Source organism: Erythrolamprus reginae, chromosome 10 (genome assembly GCF_031021105.1).
Source record: "Erythrolamprus reginae isolate rEryReg1 chromosome 10, rEryReg1.hap1, whole genome shotgun sequence".
NCBI classification, from domain to species: domain Eukaryota; kingdom Metazoa; phylum Chordata; class Lepidosauria; order Squamata; family Dipsadidae; genus Erythrolamprus; species Erythrolamprus reginae.
In genome coordinates, this window is record NC_091959.1 from 30,603,229 (window position 1) to 30,622,939 (window position 19,711).

Sequence of the window (19,711 nt, forward strand, 5' to 3'; positions counted from 1 at the left end):
GGCGTGTCAGTTATGACAGTTGGGGGTGACCGTTATGACAGTTGGGGGTGTCAGTTATGACAGTTGAGCGTGTCAGTTATGACAGTTGGGCGTGTCAGTTATGACGGTGGTGGATGTCAGTTATGACAGTTGGGGGTGACCGTTATGACAGTTGGGGATGTCAGTTATGACAGTTGGGCGTGTCAGTTATGACATTTGGGCGTGTCAGTTATGACAGTGGGGGATGTCAGTTATGACAGTTGGGGGTGACGGTAATGACAGTTGGGCGTGTCAGTTATGACAGTGGGGGATGTCAGTTATGACAGTTGGGCGTGTCAGTTATGACAGTGGGGGATGTCAGTTATGACAGTTGGGGGTGACCGTTATGACTGTTGGGGGTGTCAGTTATGACAGTTGGGCGTGTCAGTCATGATAGTTGGGCGTGTCAGTTATGACAGTGGGGGATGTCAGTTATGATAGTGGGGGATGTCAGTTATGACAGTTGGGGATGTCAGTTATGACAGTTGGGAGTGTCAGTTATGACAGTTGGGGGTGTCCCTTATGACACTTGGGGATGTCAGTTATGACAGTTGGGGGTGTCAGTTATGACAATTGGGGGTGACCGTTATGACAGTTGGGGGTGTCAGTTATGACAGTTGGGGGTGTCCGTTATGACACTTGGGGATGTTAGTTATGACAGTTGGGGGTGTCAGTTATGACAATTGGGGGTGACCGTTATGACAGTTGGGGATGTCAGTTATGACAGTTGGGGGTGACCATTATGACTGTTGGGGGTGTCCGTTATGACACTTGGGGTTGTCAGTTATGACAGTTGGGGGTGTCCGTTATGACACTTGGGGTTGTCAGTTATGACAGTTGGGGGTGACCATTATGACTGTTGGGGGTGTCCGTTATGACACTTGGGGTTGTCAGTTATGACAGTTGGGGGTGACCGTTATGACAGTTGGGGATGTCAGTTATGACAGTTGGAACTGACCGTTATGACAGTTGGGGGTGTCAGTTATAACTGTTGAGGGTGTCAGTTATGACAGTTGGGGGTGTCAGTTATGACAGTTGGGGATGTCAGTTATGACAGTTGGGGATGTCAGTTATGACAGTTGGGCGTGTCAGTTATGACAGTTGGGCGTGTCAGTTATGACAGTTGGGCATGTCAGTTTTGACAGTTGGGGATGACCGTTATGACAGTTGGGGGTGTCAGTTATGACAGTTGAGCGTGTCAGTTATGACAGTTGGGCGTGTCAGTTATGACAGTGGTGGATGTCAGTTATGACAGTTGGGGGTGACCGTTATGACAGTTGGGGATGTCAGTTATGACAGTTGGGCGTGTCAGTTATGACAGTTGGGCGTGTCAGTTATGACAGTGGGGGATGTCAGTTATGACAGTTGGGGGTGACCGTTATGACAGTTGGGCGTGTCAGTTATGACAGTGGGGGATGTCAGTTATGACAGTTGGGCGTGTCAGTTATGACAGTTGGGGGTGTCAGTTATGACAGTGGGGGATGTCAGTTATGACAGTTGGGGGTGACCGTTATAATAGTTGGGGATGTCAATTATGACAGTTGTGGGTGTCCGTTATGACAGTTGGGGATGTCAGTTATGACAGTTGGGGGTGTCAGTTATGACAGTTGGGGGTGTCAGTTATGACAGTTGGGGATGCCAGTTATGACAGTTGGGGATGTCAGTTATGACAGTTGGGCGTGTCAGTTATGACAGTTGGCCGTGTCAGTTATGACAGTTGGGCGTGTCAGTTATGACAGTTGGGGGTGACCGTTATGACAGTTGGGGGTGTCAGTTATGACAGTTGAGCGTTTCAGTTATGACAGTTGGGCGTGTCAGTTATGACAGTGGTGGATGTCAGTTATAACAGTTGGGGGTGACCGTTATGACAGTTGGGGATGTCAGTTATGACAGTTGGGCATGTCAGTTATGACATTTGGGCGTGTCAGTTATGACAGTGGGGGATGTCAGTTATGACAGTTGGGGGTGACCGTTATGACTAGCTTGGCTGCCCTGGGCTCTACCTATGGCAGTTTGAAACACACTCCTGCCTGTGAGGAAGAGGAGGCGATCGATCCCTGCCTCACTGTCTCCTCGCAGGCAAAAGCGCATTTCAAAACGCTGCCAGAGGTAGCTCTCTCTCTTCTGGCCAAAAGAATGCCCACCAGAAAAAGAGCAGCTCCTGGTTGGGAAATGAGAGCAAGCAAAAGACAGGAGCGCACACCCACCCCATGGGACTAGTTGGATCCTCTGGGCTCTGTCTATGGCAATTTGAAATGCACTCCTGCCTGTGAAGTGGTGGTGAAACCGTTCTGGAACAGCAAACCCACAAGTGCAGGGCTTCAGCAGCAGATGTCCCTGTTGCCACTCTCTCAGCTATTCCTCCCATCACCACCTTTCTTGTTCGCTCACCGGCTCAGGCTGCTCATCCTTAACCTGCCCTCTTGCGGAGGATGCAGGCAAGGGCGGTGCATGGAAATACCTTGCAGGAACAGCTACCCATTCCTCGGTGCGGTATCCACTGATCTTCCCCCACCACTGACTCACACGAAGCAGGAGGGGGAAGAAGCTCTTGCGGGCTGCCTAAGGAAGCCAAGCTGATAGCCAAATTTCTAGCTGAGCTAGGCAGTGCTTACTTGTCTCTTCCAAACACAGCCCCTCTCCCTTGGTGGAGTAGGGGAGAGAAGTGGGCACGTAAGACACAGCAGGAGGAGGAGAAACCTTTTGGCTACACACTGAATGCAAGAAACTTTTCTCTGTTCAAAACTCTGCCAGAAATGAGTGTTCATGAGACTCTTGGAGCGGAAGGGGAAAGATTTCCTGCATTTAGCATGCAGCCAAAAAGTTCCTTCTAGTGCTGTGTCTTATGTGCGCTCCCTCTCCTCCGCCAAGGGAGAGATGGGCGCATTTGGAAGAGACAAGGAAGCACGTGCCTGGCTCCTTCTGGATGTCAGCTCTTAAGCAGGATTCATTAAACCAGTGGGGTTCTCAACCTTTCTAAGACCGCGACCCCTTAATACAGTTCCTTGTATTGTGGTAACCCCCAACCATAAGTCTAGCCCCAATTCTCCCAACAAAGCTTTGAGCTGATTGGCAGGAAGGTCAGAGAGACACCCGTACTGTAAATGCCTGATTGGTCAGATTGTAAAAATATGCCAAGATGCCATAATAGAAGCTTTAGTTCCTAATACCAGGAGAAATTTGTCTTTTCTCAGGGTCTCAGGCGACCCCCATGAAATAGTCATTCGACCCCGAAAGCGGTCCTGACCCCCTGGTTGAGAGCCACTGCATTAAACCATCCCAGAAAGATGACTCTCCAGTCTCTGAAGACTTCCAGTGAAGGCGAGCTCACCATCTCCTGTTGCAAACTGTTCCACCAGTTTATCACCCTTACCGTTAGAAAGTTTTTTCTGACATCTAATCCAAATCGACTCCCTTGCAGTTTCATTCCATTGTTTCTAGTCCTTCCATGTGCTAATGAGAACAATGCTGATCCCTCTGCTTCAGATATTTTTAGACAGCTATCAAGTCTCCTTGTTTGACTCCTTATCAAGTCAATTGTTTTTCTTCTGATTTGCTAGACGCACTTCTTCATATTTCCTTTGTTTTAGGTGTCGCATATAGAAAAACCAGAAGAACTAGTAGCACCTATGACATTCTCAAATCTCCCACCACTTTCAAGCACTTTACTGGCGATTGTGAGGAAATCAGAAAAAGTGACTAGGTAAGCTCTCTTTTAGGTGGGGATGTTTAGTTCAGTTTTTCTATTTTCCCACAGTATTGTTTCTGTCCTCAATAGGCATGCTGTTGACCAACTTTTGTATCTAAAGTTTTGAGTTGATCTATATTTTAGCTTTTTTTGAACTACTGAATATATCCTACAGATACTTCTAGAATCTCATAATTGCGGTCTACTTGTAGGTAGCCCTTTCTTAAAGTAAGATCTGCAATTTAGTAGTTTATACTGAAGATTCATTAAATGCTGTTAAAAATGGATTCTAAACAGTCATTTTTATTACATTTAGCATGAAAAATAGAAGCAAAGGGCCTCTTGAAATAATTAGTACAGAGCAGTGTTCCAGGCAGATTGATTTTACAGTTGTACAAAGATCTACATCTGCTATGTAGCTTCTCTGGAATATAAGGTGTTGATAACATCAAGTTTTAGATTATCTGTGTTGCTATTCCAGCCAATTAGTCATGCTCCAAAGCTGGGAAGTGGAGACCAGTTTCAGTATAACAATATCTGCCTCTCTGTCTCTATCTCTCTCCCCTCTCTTTCTCTCCCTCCATCTCTTTCTCTGTCTCTCCCCCCCTCCCCCCATCTCTCTGTCTCTCTCTCTTTCTCCCACCGTCTCTGTCTCTCTTTCTCTCTCATATAAAAGGAGTTTTTTTAATTGAAAGGATATTGCAAACCTTTTGATGCTACTAAAGCCTCAGATCAGCTAAATAAATATGGAATTCTATTTCCTCATCTGAATATAGATTTTGATCTCTGGAGACTTGCTGATTTTGTGATTCTCAATTCCAGAACCCCCATACTTTTTCAAAAGCATAAATTAAATTCTAGAAATAAAATGCCTTTTATTCTGTTAGAAGAAGTAGCAGAAGAGATTGTGAATCAGAGAGGCTTATGGCTTGAAGGCTAAAGGTGGAAGAATGTCTTTAGAGGAAGAAATGTGCTTCAAAAGGCTGCTGAATACAGCAGAATAAGAGCAAATAGAAGAAAATGTCTAGAACCTAAGTCTTATGAAGACTTCATAAAAGGTTCTAAAATCTAAACATTCTGCCCGGTCATGAATTCATACTTTGACAGTTAATCTGTTTGTCTTTAATTTCTGTACAGTTCATGTTTTTGTATATTTCATGCCTATTTTATTCAGGTCTTTTCTAAATGAATTACTGGAATACATTAAGTCTGAAGAAGGTGAAGGAATTATTAGCCTTACTACTGGTGTGTACATTGTTGACTTAATTAAAGGTGAGTAATACCCCAAAACTCTCTAATCTGGGCAGTAGGGAAAGCAAGTAGAATGCTTGGCTTCATAGCTAGAGGTATTGTCAAGGCTGCCAGTCAGAATTCAGACAAATAAAACTCAGACTCCTTTTATTAAGGTTCAAAGTGAATTTATCAAAATCAGAACTTGAAGCATCGAAAGTAAAGCAAAGTCTGAGGGAAAATGGCACGTTACACACATATCAAAAACCCCCTATCCACCCCCTGTTGGGCATTTGCCCAATCTCCAGTGTCCAGATGCATCAGGTGCCACATGTTGCTCCTCCCGTCACATTTCAGGAATTTTCCATCTAACAGACTCCTCCTGGCACCTGGGAAATCGAAAGTTAACTCTCCTCCTGCACACTTCCCAACCCCCCCTTGAATCTACCCCTCCCCATCTCTATGACAACCAAGCGAAAGAATGCAGCAGCACAGTGAAGGTTGACAGGTATAGCAAGCAGGAAGAGGGAGATTGTGATCCCGCTGTATAGAGCACTGGTGAGACCACATTTGCAATACTGTGTTCGGTTCTGGAGACCTCACCTCCAAAAAGATATTGATAAAATTAAACAGCTCCAAAGACGGGCTACAAAAATGGTGGAAGGTCTTAAGCATAAAACTTATCAGGAAAGACTTAATGAACTCAATCTGTATAGCCTGGAGGACAGAAGGGAAAGGGTGGGGACATAATCAAAACATTTAAATGTGTTAAAGGGTTAAATAAGGTTCAGGAGGGAAGGGTTTTTAATAGGAAAGTGAACACAAGAACAAGGGGGCATAATCTGAGGTTAGTTGGGGGAAAGATGAGAAGCAACGTGAGAAAATATTATTTTACTGAAAGAATAGTAGATGCTTGCAACAAACTTCCAGCAGACATGGTTGGTAAATCCACAGTAACTGAATTTAAACATGCCTGGGATAAACATATTTCCACCCTAAGATAAAATACAGGAAATAGTATAAGGGTAGACTAGATGGACCATGAGGTCTTTTTCTGCTGTCAATGTTTCTAATACTGGTTTTCAGCAAAAAACATCAATTTTATCACATCGGTGGGTTGCTGCAGGTGGGTATAAAAGCAGATTGGTTGCAACCAGTTATAAGTTGAGGACTACCAGTAATAGGTTTAGAAGATATTGCTAATGGAGAAGAAGAGAAACCTTGAGTTTCTAATCTGCTGCAATAGAGAACAAACATATTTCTCAAAGGTCTTCGGCATAATCATGTATTTTTGACAGGTAAACAAAAAAAATCCAATATAAACACCATTGCAGCTACTCTTCAGGAAAAAATAACAGTATACAGCAAAACTACCAAGGAACGCACTGAAAGGTAATTTCAAGGGATTTTATTTCTTTTAAAAATTCTGTTTTATATATTTGTGAGGGGGGGATGCATGATTTCTATTTATTTATTTATTATTTATTAATTGACTTCTATGCTGCCCAATCCCAATGGGACTCAGGGCGGCTGGACTGTAAAATCACACAGTAGTGTTAACAGCTTAATAAGAAAAATAAGTAATGAATTTTTTTTAATGATTTTTTGCCATTGGTAGACCAGTATTGAGTTTCATCTAGAACAGTGTTTCCCAACCACTGTGCCGCGGCACACTAGTGTGCCGCGAGACATGGCCGGGTGTGCCATGAAGAAGGAAGGTCAGCTTCTGGTCCCGCAACTTTTTGCTGAGAGTGCGAAGAGCAAAAAGTTGTGAGACCGGAAGCTGAACTTCCTTGTCCGCGCCTTCCATGTTTTCCGGCAGCTGCAGTGCCCCGCCTGGCTGGAGCTTCCCTGGCGGCGGCAGCAGGTGAGCTTTGGGGCCCGGCGGGAGGGCGGCGGCAGCAGGATGGCGGTGGCAGCAGCGGCATTGAGCAGTAGCCGTGGGGAGGTGGCAGGGTGGTCAGCTGTGAGGCGGAGCTCTGGAACGGAGGCACCGAAAGCAGCGGCTGGACATGTTGCTGTACGCCGTACATGCTGGTGTTGCGTGGCTGGCACTTGCCTGCTGGCTGGGCCGGGACGGAGGCTCCAGCCCCACGCCCATGCCCAGCGCAACACCAGCATGTACAGCGTCTAGCAACATGTCCAGCCGTCGTCGTCGGTGCCTCCGTTCTGGAGCTCCGCCTCACAGCTGACCACCCTGCCGCCGCTCCATGGCTACTGCCCAATGCCGCTGCTGCGGTGTGGTGCACAAGAAAGAGAGAGAGAAAGAAAGAGAGAGAGAGAGAAATAGCAAGAGAGAGAAAGAGAGGGAGAGAGGGGGAGAGAGAAAGAGAGAAAGCAAAAGCGAGAGAAAGAGATAGCAAGAGAGAGAAAGAGATAGCAAGAGAGGGAGAGAGAAAGAGAGAGGGGGAGGGAGAGAGAGAGAGATAGCAAGAGAGAGAAAGAGATAGCAAGAGAGAGAGGGGGGAAAGAGAAAGAGATAAAGCAAAAAAGAGAGAAAGAAAGAGATGGCAAGAGAGGGAGAGGGGGGAGAGAGAGAAAGAGAGAGAAAGCAAAAAAGAGAGAGAGAAAGAGAGAGATAGCAAGAGAGGGGGAGAGAGAAAGACAGCAAGAGAGAGAGAGAAAGAGGGGGAAGGAGGGTGAGGGAAAGACATAGAGGGAGGGAAGGAGGGAGAGAGAAAGAGAGTAAAAAAGTGGAAGGAAGGGAGAAACAAAGAGGGATGGAGAGAGAGGGAAAGAAAGAGGAAGGAAGGAAGAGAGAGCAAGAGGGAGAGAGAGCGAAATAGAGCGAAAGGGAGGAAGAGAGAGGGTTTTTTTGTCCAAACTATTTTTAGCGCCCCCCTCCCCCCTGCTCAATGTTCCCCAGGATTTTGTAAATGTGAATAATGTGCCGCAGCTCAAAAAACATTGATCTAGAAGCTGAGCAACATTTATGATTATTTTCATGTGAAGCATACAATTCCTTTTAATAGATCATACTTTTCTTCATGGGGGAGAAAAGTTCACTTCTTTTTGCTACATTAGAGAAGAAGAAAGAAATGTTATTTTCTTTTCATGATGTTAAAGCACAGTTCAGCAAGGTATCTCAGTATAGTCAATACAGTTAATACAAATCACAAGCCAGCTGTCCCAAATCTGGGCTTTTTCTATATTTGTGAATTCCGAAGAGTCTTAATTTTTTTTTTTTCAAATATTTTTATTAATTTTCTTTAAAATGACAAACAAACTTACAAACATTTAACATACAATGTAGGGATGTATCATCCCTGCTCTTCTGAAAAGTATAATTGCAGATACAGAAAAAGGAATACACAGTTGAATATCTAATTCAATGCTACTAATACAAAAAATATCTAGTAAAAAAATTTAATGTCATATAAAAATTTCTAATTAATTTCAAATAAAAAAAAATCTTTAGAAAAGACAAATTTCTATTCTATCTATGTAAACTAAATCTAATATAAATCTTAATACGAAAAAATCATCTAAAATATCTATACTTATTGCTACTCTTCTTTCTTTATTTTTTTATTCTTATCTATCCATTCATAAACATTGTTCCATGTTGCGTAAAATTTGGTTTCTTCCTGTTCATTCAAGCGTCTTGTCATCATGTCCATTTCCGCGCAGTCTAATATTTTTGCAATAACTCCCTCTTCTTTGGGGATATCTTCCCCTTTCCAGTTTTGCGCGTATATAATCCTTGCCGCTGTAAAAATATGTATAATCAAGTACAAAATTTCTTTTTTATAATTTTGGTTAGTAATTCCTAGCAAACAAAACTCCGGGGTGAAATCTATTTTCTGCTTTGTAATTTCTTTTGTCATTTTTTCTATCATTTTCCAATACATTTTAGCTTTATTACATGTCCACCATTGATGGTAATAGGATCCTATTTCTTTCTTACATTTCCAGCTCAGAGGTGATGTCTTTGGGAACATTTTTGCTAATCTACTTGGTGGGAGATGCCATCTATAAAACATTTTAATTTGGTTCTCTTTCAAAGAAACTGATTTTGTCATTCTCCAGTTACACATCCAAACTTTCTCCCATGTATCTAAATCAATTTCTTTACCTATCTTTCTACACCAATGTATCATACTATCTTTTAATGTTAATTCAATATTCTTGTGGGTAATCAAATATTTATATATTTTTCCAATTACTCTGTTGTGGTTTTTAGTGATTAACTCACTTAACAGGTTTTTACTTTTGTTAAATATGTAGAGTGTACTATCTTTCTGATATCTGGATCTAATCTGTGCGTAATGCCACCAATCAATTTGTATCCCTTCATCTTGTAGTTTAATTCTAGATTTTAATTTCATTTGATTGTCTAACAAATCTTTATATCTTATATTTCTTGTATCATTAATGGAATTTGGATGTATTATTGCGTCCAAGGGGGTAACCCAATCTGGAATTGTTAAAAAGTGGTTTTTCTTTATGTCTTTCCAGACATCAAATAAATATTTTCTCAGCGTGTGTCTTTTAAAGTAAGAATGGTTTTTATCTTTATCGTACCACACAAATGCATGCCAGCCAAGCATGAGGTCATGTCCTTCTAATATTGATGTTCTCATGTCCTCTAAAGTTATCCAATTTTTAATCCATGTTAAAGCGGCTGCCTGATAATATAATTTCCAATTTGGGAGCGCAAAACCCCCCCTCTCTTTTATGTCTTCTAACATATTTATCTTAATTCTTGCCTTTTTCCCTTGCCATAAAAATTTTTTAACCACATTTGTTAAGTTTTTAAAAAAGTTAGCCCCTGGATTAATTGGGATCACTTGAAATAAAAATAATACCTTAGGTAAGATATTCATCTTGATCGTAGCAATTCTTCCCAAAAATGATATTTTTAAATTGTTCCATATTTCTAGATCCTTTTTAATTTCATTAATTACTTTTATATAATTATCATTTTTTAATGTTATTGTTTTGGCTGTTAGCCATATTCCCAAATATTTTACTTTTTTAACTATTTGCATTCCAGTAATACATTCTAAATTGCTTTCTTGTATTTTACTCATGTTTTTAGTTATAATTTTTGTTTTATTTTTATTTATTTTCAAACCTGCCACCTTGCCATATTGTTCTATTGTTTGGATTAATCTTGGTGCTGTGACTAACGGATCTTCCATTATAAAAGTCAAGTCATCTGCAAAGGCCTGGACTTTGTATATCTCTTTTCTAACTGTTAAACCTTTTATCTTTGGATCTGATCTTATTTTTATTAAGAGTGCTTCTAAAGTCATAATGAAAAGAAGAGGTGATATGGGACATCCTTGCTGTACTCCTTTATTTATTTTAAACGCTTCTAATTGTTCATTGTTTAATATAATTTTTGTCGTTTGTTCTGAATAAATAGCGTCTATTAAATTAACAAATTTGGGGCCGAATCTCATTTTATTTAATTGCATCTTTATAAATGTCCAATTCACGTTATCAAAGGCTTTTTGAGCGTCTAAGAACATTAAAGATAATATTTTGTCTGAATGTTGCTCATAATACTCTAATACATTAATAATTGTTCTAAGATTATTTTTAATTTGTCTACCTGGAAGGAAACCATTTTGGTCTGAGTGAATTTTGCTATTTATCACATTTTTCAATCTATCTGCATATATTGCTATAAAAATTTTATAGTCTACATTCAATAAAGATATTGGTCTATAGTTTTTAATTTTTTCTTTTGGTGTATCTGGTTTGTGAATTAAAGTTATCAAAGATTCCGACCATGATTTAGGAATTTTACCATCCACTCTACATTCATTAAAAATTTGGAGCATATTATTTCTTAATACTTCATTTTCTATTTTATACCACTCTGCCGGGATAGCGTCCGGTCCCGTGGCTTTGTTGTTTTTCTGCTTTTTAATAACTATAAGGAGTTCTTCCATTGTTATTGGACTCTCCATCTTTTCTTGTTGCTCTTCTGTTATTTGTGGTAACTCTGCACTCTCTAGGTATTTAAATACGGCTTCTTCTTCAATATTATCATCTTTATACAATTCTTTAAAAAAGTTTTGAACTATATTTGCTTTTCCCTCTGGATCATATTTTATTATTCCATCTTTATCTTCTAATTTTCTAATTAATTTAGATTGTCTCTGTTTTCTCAGTTTATATGCTAACCATCTACCTGATTTATTGGCATGTTCAAAATATTGTTGCTTAGCTTTCTTTATTTTTTCCAGTATCTGATTTTGTTCTTGTAATCTAATTTTGTGTTTAATTAAATTTATTTTTTCCCCCAAGTCTTTATTTTTCACATTTTGTTGTGATAGAAACTCTAGTTGTTTTAACTCATTTATTAATTGTTCATATTTTCTTTTTCTTTCTTTATTATATTTTGCAGTATAGGATATTGTTAATCCTCTTATGTATGCTTTAGTTGCATCCCACAAGTTCTGAGGGGTGGTGTCTGTATTTTTATTAATTTCAAAAAATATTTTTAATTCCTTTTCAATCCATTCTTTATATTCTTTCTCTTTCAAAATATTTCTATTCATTTGCCAATTACGATGTTTTTTAATATTTCTCATATAGACTATAACTGGATTATGGTCTGCCCAAGTATTAACATCTATTTCTACGTCTTGTATGTACTCTGCTGTTGTTTTGGGAGCCCACACCATATCTATTCTAGTCCAAATTTTGTGGGGGTTTGAGTAAAAAGTATATTGCCTGCTGTGGGGATGCCTTTCCCTCCATATATCATTCAATAGCAATTCTGCTTTCATTTTTTGGAAAGTTGAGGGCAATAAATTCTTTTTTTTCTTTTTACAACTTTTCTTCACCCCCGAATGGTCTAATTGTCTATTTGTTATGGCATTAAAATCTCCAATAATTAACATATTTTCCAAATTTAATTCTAAAATTTTTTGATGTAATTTTTCATAAAATGCAATTTGGTCATCATTTGGGGCATATATAGAAACAATAGCAAGCGATTTGGGTTCAATATCAATCTGGACAATCAAAATTCTACCTTCATCATCACTATATAATTGTTTGGAATTTATAGAACTCTCAACATACATTGCCACTCCTCTTTTCTTTTGGTCTGCTAATGCAGCATACATCTTTCCAATTTTATTATTTAACAATAAATTCCGATTACTCTTTTTTATATGCACTTCTTGGAGTATCACAATTTGAGCTTTTTGATTCTTAATTTTGGAAAACATTTGTTTTCTTTTTTTTGGTTCATTAAGTCCATTGACATTTACTGAAAAGATTTTTAAATCTCTCAATGTAGTCATTTGTTGTATTTCTTGGTTTCGCGTTGAGGTTGCTTTCTTCTGGCCCCTTGGTCCTGGTCCTCCACTTGTGCAGGTGCCCCCATGGCTTCGGCCTGCATTGCTTCCAGTTCTTTTGTTATCTGTTCCATTTCGCATATTCCACTGTTTTCATAAAAGTCTCTTGCTTGGTCTAGATTCTCCAATTTATATCTCGTTGATTTCCATGTCAATGATAGACCTTGTGGAATAAGCCAACGAAAAGTTATGTTTTCTTTAATCAGAAGTTTGGTCAAGAAATGATAGTCTCTTCTAGTCTCTCGAACACGTCTTGGAATTTGTTTTAATATTTTTATTTCTCTGCCTTGGTGTTGTAGTTGTCCCGCTCTTGACCAATGCAATATATCATCTCTCATGCTTTTTCTTACAAATTTGATGTGAATCTCGCGTGGAAGATTAAAACGGCGAATATAGCTGTTAGAAATTCTGAAGACTTCATCGATTTCTTTTTTTATGTCATCTGGGTCCATCTGGAGGATTTTCCCAATAATGTCAGCCATAGTGGCCTTTAAATCTTCATCTTTTTCTTCTATTACGTTTTGAAATCGAAGTCCGTATGACGCACGTTGCATTTCCAGATGTGTAATTGATTCATCATACCCTCTGTAACGTGAAGCAGCTTTGTCCTCCAAGTGACCAATTCTTTTCTCCACCTTTTCCGCCTTTTCTTCCACTGCCTTCATTCGTACTTCATTGTCTTGCAAGGCTTGCTTAATCTCCTTCATCTGGTCTTTCATTTCACCTGTGTCAACTTTCATTTCCGCCATCTCTGCTTTAATTTCATCTCTCTGTTGTGTTGCATCTTGTTGAGATTTTAGCATAAAGTCATTTAATGTTGTTAATGCCTCTTGGATTGAAGCCAGAGATGGTTGTTTCTCCCTGTCCTTTTCCTTGGTGAACATAGTTGCAGATAAAGTCTGCTGTGCGGGAGATGGATGTGGTGAACTTTGCGGGGAAGAAATAACAGTTGTTTGCTTCTTGATTGTTTTAGTATGGGTGGAAGAACTTGACATTTTCAGATTTAAATTTAGTGTTGTTTTATGTTAGCAGTATGTAAAGAGATTCTGTAAATTCCAAACCCACAGTAACAGTTATACTAAATTAATAGCAATTAATTAATAGCAATGAAAGTTCTAATTCAAATAAAAGGCTAAATTTCAAATACTCTTAAAATTTAAAATATATCTAATTAATGCTCAACTTATTAATTCTTATTACACTAGTCAAAGTTTATATCAAGAAGATATGAAGAAGAAAAGGGGAAAAGGGGGAAAAGGTTAGTTTAACACAGCAGCAAAGATAAGAAGGAAAAGTCAGCAAAGTGAGAAGGAGGGTAAAAACATGTGAAGAAAGGGGGCAATCAGAGTTAAAGACTATTATTCAATTAGGAGGGACAGGGGACCAAAGACCAAAAGAAAATTTAGCAATGCATAAACAGAACCAATTGTAATATAATGTAATATAGAATTAAAATTCAAAAATTAAAATTATCAAAGGGAAAACGCAAAAAAAAAACAATTGATTGAAGATCTAATTTGTTGTCAGAAACCCCTTAATGAGTACTGCAAAGGTATTCCGTTTTTTGAAGAAAGGTATAGTCTTTAGAAAATTTATAAAACATTTTCCAAGCAAATGCAGTTTAATTTCACGAAGTTAAAATGAAGTCGGTCCGTCTCTCACAGCCCAGGAAGAAATATCTCCGCAGTAAATCCAACGAAAATGCTGTTAATCCACAAACCGCTATTAATCCAAACGAAATCCAATGGAAATAGTCCAACAGAATAATAAAAAAAAAACGTCGATTAAATAATCCAAATTTTAAAGTTCTCAAATGTAGGAAAAGAGTTTTTTTTCTTTATATATATTTATTCAGAATTTGTAGGTAAATAGTGAGCAGTCTGGTCCTTCCGCTAGAAAAATCCCAGCCCGGACTTCATTTTTCAATTTTCCGTAACCAAATGTTTCAAAAATGTTTCAAAAAAGGAAAAAAAGTTTTTTCAACCAAATAATGTCATTTTGTAAATAATAAATCCTTTAATGTCTCATTCTAAAATCTTCTGGATCTCCTTGTTTGCAAAAATTTAACAGTTCAAAACAAGTGAAAGTGGTTAGAATAAGTTCCGGCTGTTAATTCGCGCCTGGATACAATGTTGTTTTAACAACTTTCTCTTTCGCCTTCGTTTAAACTCCAATTCAATTTTCTTGTTTTTTAAACTTCTTGTTTAGCATGGAACATAGAAAATTTTTTTACCTTAATTGTAGCTTCTTTGGCAATATTCCTTTTTCGATTAGGGTTGTTCAGTTTCTCTGCTTTTTACTCTCTTGATGTTTCTTGCTTCCCACTGGTTAGGTGGGATCGCAATGGCCGTGTCCTCTTGGAAGAGGACCGGTGCTCCCTGCACCAGAGCTGCAGGATGAACCCTCTGTCCCGGAGCCTCGGCGATGGCTCCCCGGGCAGAGGGGAATCCCCTTTTCTAGAATCGAGCCATCCGGACTCGATCCGATCGCGCTAGGGCGACCTCTGGGAGGGTAGGAGGGGGTCTCGAGGCAGAGCCCTGCCAAGAGACTCCGCTGCGATCCTCAGCGAAACCGGAAGTCTCGAATTCCGAAGAGTCTTAAGCAATGGCCATGTCAGATGTAGAATTCTGCAATTCTGGTCCACAAGTTGGGAAGACCAGGTTAATCTCTCATGTCCTTCCATTTTGATTTAATTGGAATATGTGAACTCACTCATCAAAGCTTAAAGCTGCAAATCAAGTCACAGTGATCGAGCTAATTGGGAGGGTTTATAATAATCCTTGTTTGGGATTTGTGAGCTTATCCACTATTTCATTGTTAAAAGAACTTTGAAACCTCTTGGCAACAAATTCCTCACATTTGGCCAATAAAGAATTGTTCTGTTCCATCGTTTCCTATCCCATCCCATTCTACCATGTTTCCCCGATAGTAAGACACCCCCGATTGTAAGACGCATCAGGGGTTTCAGGGGGGTCGGCTAATATAAGCCGTACCCCAAAAGTAAGACATATGTCTTACTTTCGGGGAAACACGGTACTAAAAGCGAGGGAGCTGCGCATCCAGGAGAGTCTCCCTTATGCAGCCTGGTGCCAGCTGGCGGTGGCGCGCTGCGCCCAGAGCTTGGGTCACCCGTCGGACGAGGCGGCGGCCCTGGCCAAAGCGGCGCGGCTCTGGCTGTGGCACGAGCGGGAGCTCCGACTGCGCTTCCTGCGCAAGCCCAATGTGTCGGAGGCGTTGGAGCAGTTCGCGGCGCTGGCGAGGGAGCTTCGCGCCCAGGAGAGTCTCCCTTACGCATCCTGGTGCCAGCTTTCTCTTTCCTCTCCTCTCCCCTTACGGCCCCGTGCAGCTGGATGCCAAGAAGAGCCCGCTGGCTCTCCTCGCGCAGACCTGCTCCCAGATCGGCAAGCCAGACCCGTCGCCTTCTTCCAAGCTCTCCAGCGTCACGTCCAGCGTCGCCGACAAAGAGACGTCCAAAGGCGGACCCTTGAAGCTCAGCAACATCGGCGCCGAGGACAAGTCCAGCTTCAAGCCTTACTCCAAACCCGGCGCGGATAATAAGGACTCCTCGGCCGGCGGAGGAAGCGCGGCATCGGCGGCAGGCTCCGGAGGGAGCTCGGGCGGTGGCGAGAAGACGGGATTCCGGGTGCCGAGCGCCACCTGCCCGCCGTTCACGCCAAGGACAGGCAGCCCCAGTTCCAGCACCTCAGCCTGCTCGCCCGGCCTCTTGCCCGGCGGGGAGAGCAAAGGCGGCGTCGGGAGTAGCGGAGGCGAGGCGGAGAAGAAAGAAGCGGCAGATAGCTGCGGCAAAGGCGCATCTGACGGCGCGTCCCGCTTGGCTTCTTCCAGCGGCCTCTCCGTCGAGCTGAGCCAAAGCCACAAGGACTCCAAGGCGGGGCTCTGCCGGCTTGGTGGCGCCCGTCTCCCCTTACAAGCCGGGCCAGACCGTTTTCCCGCTGCCGCCACCGGCCGGCATGAGCTACCCGGGCTCGTTAGCTGGGGTGTACGCCGGCTACCCCCCGCAGTTCCTGCCGCCGGGCGTGGCGCTCGACCCCAGCAAAGCCGGCGGCGGCAAAGCAGCGGGGTCCAGCCCTCTAGCGGGGTCCAGTTCCTGCCGCCGGGCGTGGCGCTTGACCCCAGCAAAGCTGGTGGCGAGGCGCCGGCTAGAGGGCTGGACCCCGCCGCTTTGCCCGCCGCTCCCGCCAGGTGGCCCAAGCTCTGGGTGCCAGCGCGCCACCGCCAGCTGGCACCAGGCTGCGTAAGGGAGACTCTCCTGGGCGCGCAGCTCCCTCGCCAGCACCGCGAACTGCTCCGACGCCTCCGACACGTTGGGCTTGCGCAGGAAGCGCTTGCGGAGCTTAGACGACACCAGCCAGTAGCGCGTCAGGAAGTCGCTGCCAGCTCCGGCGCCCGAAGAGGCCTCGCCCGGGCCAAAGCCCGAAGACGAGCTGGCCCCGGTGCCCGGGACAATATAAGATATACCCCGAAAGTAAGACATAGTGGGGATTTTGGGGATAAAAATAAAGTAAGACACTGTCTTACTTTCGGGGAAACACGGTAATTTTTTTAAAGAGGATGTTGTATGCTGAACATTACATACATACAGTGATATTTATCTGGAGATGCAGTGTGAAATAGGTTTAGTGGAGAGAACTTCTACTTTCTATATGCACACAACTCCCATCTCTTCAAAGTTTTTTCGCCTGTTCTTGCAAATAGATGAGATCCATAATTAGGAACAGAAGCATTAAGCCATAGACTTATTGCTAACAATAGATCCATAAAGTAACTATTTTTGGTGATATTTCTGTATTAGAAGTTTATAGTTAGTGAAAAATAAGAGTACTTACTGTCATTCATACTTTATACACTTGTTCACTACTTTTATTTTTCAGACTGCTCTATGAAACAGCTTTGGACATTGTGAATAAAATGTTGATCCTGTAGACAAGAGAATGGGATGGAAGATGTATTTAAAACTTCAAAGAGAACCACATGCATTATATGTTTTTGCCTCAAATAAAATATAATATTGTTTAAACTGCTTTTTCTTTGAAATATTTTTGTTATAGATTTAAAAAATGAGGTTCAAAAAAACCGATTTAATAAAAATTGCACATACAGTGATACCTCATCTTACGAACCCCTCTTCATATGAACTTTTCATGATACTAACCCGGTATTTAAGATTGTTTTGCCTCTTCCAAACTATTTTCACTTTACGAACCCGAACCGCCACCGCTGGGATGCCCTGAAGCGCTGGGATTTCCCTTGGAATCCCCACATCCGAACTTCCGTTGCCAGCCATTTTTGCATTGCTGGGATTTTCCTGAGGCTCCCCTCCCTGGGATTTCCTTCATTTTTGCCAGCACTACTTTGAATCCCAGTGACAAACTCCCCCTTCCAAACTGCATGGGGAAAATGAGCACAGTGGGGTGGACAAAAACAGGAGGGAAAGATTCATGGAGCTCGAGAGGAGAAAGGTGTAGGGGAGATGAGCAGAGGGGACAAAAATGGGAGGCAAAGGCAAAGACTCATGGAGCTCAAGAGAGGAGAAAGGTGTGGGAGAGATGAGCAATGGGGAACAAAATGGGAGGCAAAGACTCATGGAACTCAACAGAGGAGAAAGGTGGGGGAGATGAGCAGGGGGGGAAAAATGGGACGCAAAGACTCATGGAGCTCAAGAGAGGAGAAAGGTGTGGGGGAGCTGAGCAGGGGGGACAAAAATGGGAGGCAAAGACTCCTGGAGCTCAAGAGGAGAAAGGTGGGGGGAGATGAGCAGGGGGGGACAAAAATGGGAGGCAAAGACTCTTGGAATTCAAGAGGAGAAAGGTGTGGGGGAGAGGAGCAGGGGGGGACAAAACAGGAGGCAAAGACTCATGGAGCTCAAGAGGAGAAAGGTGTGGAGGAGATGAGCAGAGGGGACAAAATGGGAGGCAAAGACTCATGGAACTCAAGAGAGGAGAAAGGTGTGGGGGAGATGAGCAGGGGGGACAAAATGGGAGGCAAAGACTCATGGAACTCAATAGAGGAGAAAGGTGGGGGAGATGAGCAGGGGGGACAAAACAGGAGGAAAAGACTCACGAAGCTCAAGAGGAGAAAGGCGTGGAGGAGATGAGCAGAGGGGACAAAATGGGAGGCAAAGACTCATGGAACTCAACAGAGGAGAAAGGTGGGGGAGATGAGCAGTGGGGACAAAACGGGAGGCAAAGACTCATGAAGCTCAAGAGGAGAAAGGTGGGGGGAGGAGCAGGGGGGACAAAATGGGAGGCAAAGACTCATGGAACTCAAGAGAGGAGAAAGGTGTGGGGGAGATGAGCAGGGGGGACAAAACAGGAGGCAGACTCATGGAGCTCAAGAGGAGAAAGGTGGGGGGAGATGAGCAGGGGGGACAAAAATGGGAGGCAAAGACTCATGGAGCTCGAGAGGAGAAAGGTGTGGAGGAGATGAGCAGAGGTGGGGACAAAATGGAAGGCAAAGACTCATGGAGCTCAAGAGAGGAGAAAGGTGTGGGGGAGAGGAACAGGGGGGACAAAAATGGGAGGCAAAGACTCATGGTGCTCAAGAGAGGAGAAAGTTGTGTGGGAGCTGAGCAGGGGGGGACAAAAATGGGAGGCAAAGACTCATGGAACTCAAGAGAGGAGAAAGGTGTGGAGGAGATGAGCAGAGGGTGGAGACAAAATGGGAGGCAAAGACTCCTGGAGCTCAAGAGTGGAGAAAGGTGGGGGAGATGAGCAGAGTGGGGGGGGACAAAAACGGGAGGCAGGGACTCATGGAGCACAAGAGAGGCTCTTTTCGCCTTGTTTCGTTGGGGCTGCCACCTCTTGCCAACTCTTGTTGTCCCTCCTTCCACTCCGTTTGCCTCAGCTTCGTCTGCCCGCCGCTTTTTTTTTTTAACCCTTAATGTTTTGGATTTTCCTAATAGGCTTGCATGTATTATTGGCTTTTCCATTGATTCCTATGGGAAACATTGTTTCATCTTACGAAATTTTCACCTTATGAACCTTGTCCCGGAACCAATTAAGTTCATAAGATGAGGTATTATTGCACGAATCTCAGCAGCCGATTAGGTCCCACAGAGTTGGCCTTCTCTGGGTCCCGTCGACCAAACAATGTCGGCTGGCGGGACACAGGGGAAGAGCCTTCTCTCTGGAATCAACTCCCTCCAGAGATTCGAATAGCCCCCACCCTCCTCACCTTCCGTAAAATGCTGAAGACCCACTTTTGTCGCCAGGCGTGGGGATAATTACCATCTTTCCCCCTTTTTATTATGTTTTTGGCCTTTCTGTATGACAGATTAGGTTGAATGTGCGTGACTGCATAGTTAGGGGTTATATTATGTTATTAATGTCTTTTTAAATGAATTTAATTTTTTATTATTAGATTTGTATTGTATTGTATTACTGCTATGCTGTGAGCCGCCCCGAGTCTTCAGAGAGGGGCAGCGTACAAATCT

At 42.6% G+C, this 19,711-nt stretch overlaps 1 long non-coding RNA gene across 1 annotated transcript; it reads left to right on the plus strand.

Moving 5' to 3' along the window:
• The first annotated feature begins 5,430 nt into the window (after positions 1-5,430).
• LOC139172741 (uncharacterized) lies at positions 5,431-17,221 on the plus strand. The gene is made up of 3 exons (XR_011559931.1): positions 5,431-5,494; positions 6,235-6,328; positions 17,151-17,221. It is a non-coding gene; the product is annotated as an uncharacterized lncRNA (long non-coding RNA).
• Positions 17,222-19,711: the final 2,490 nt, after the last annotated feature.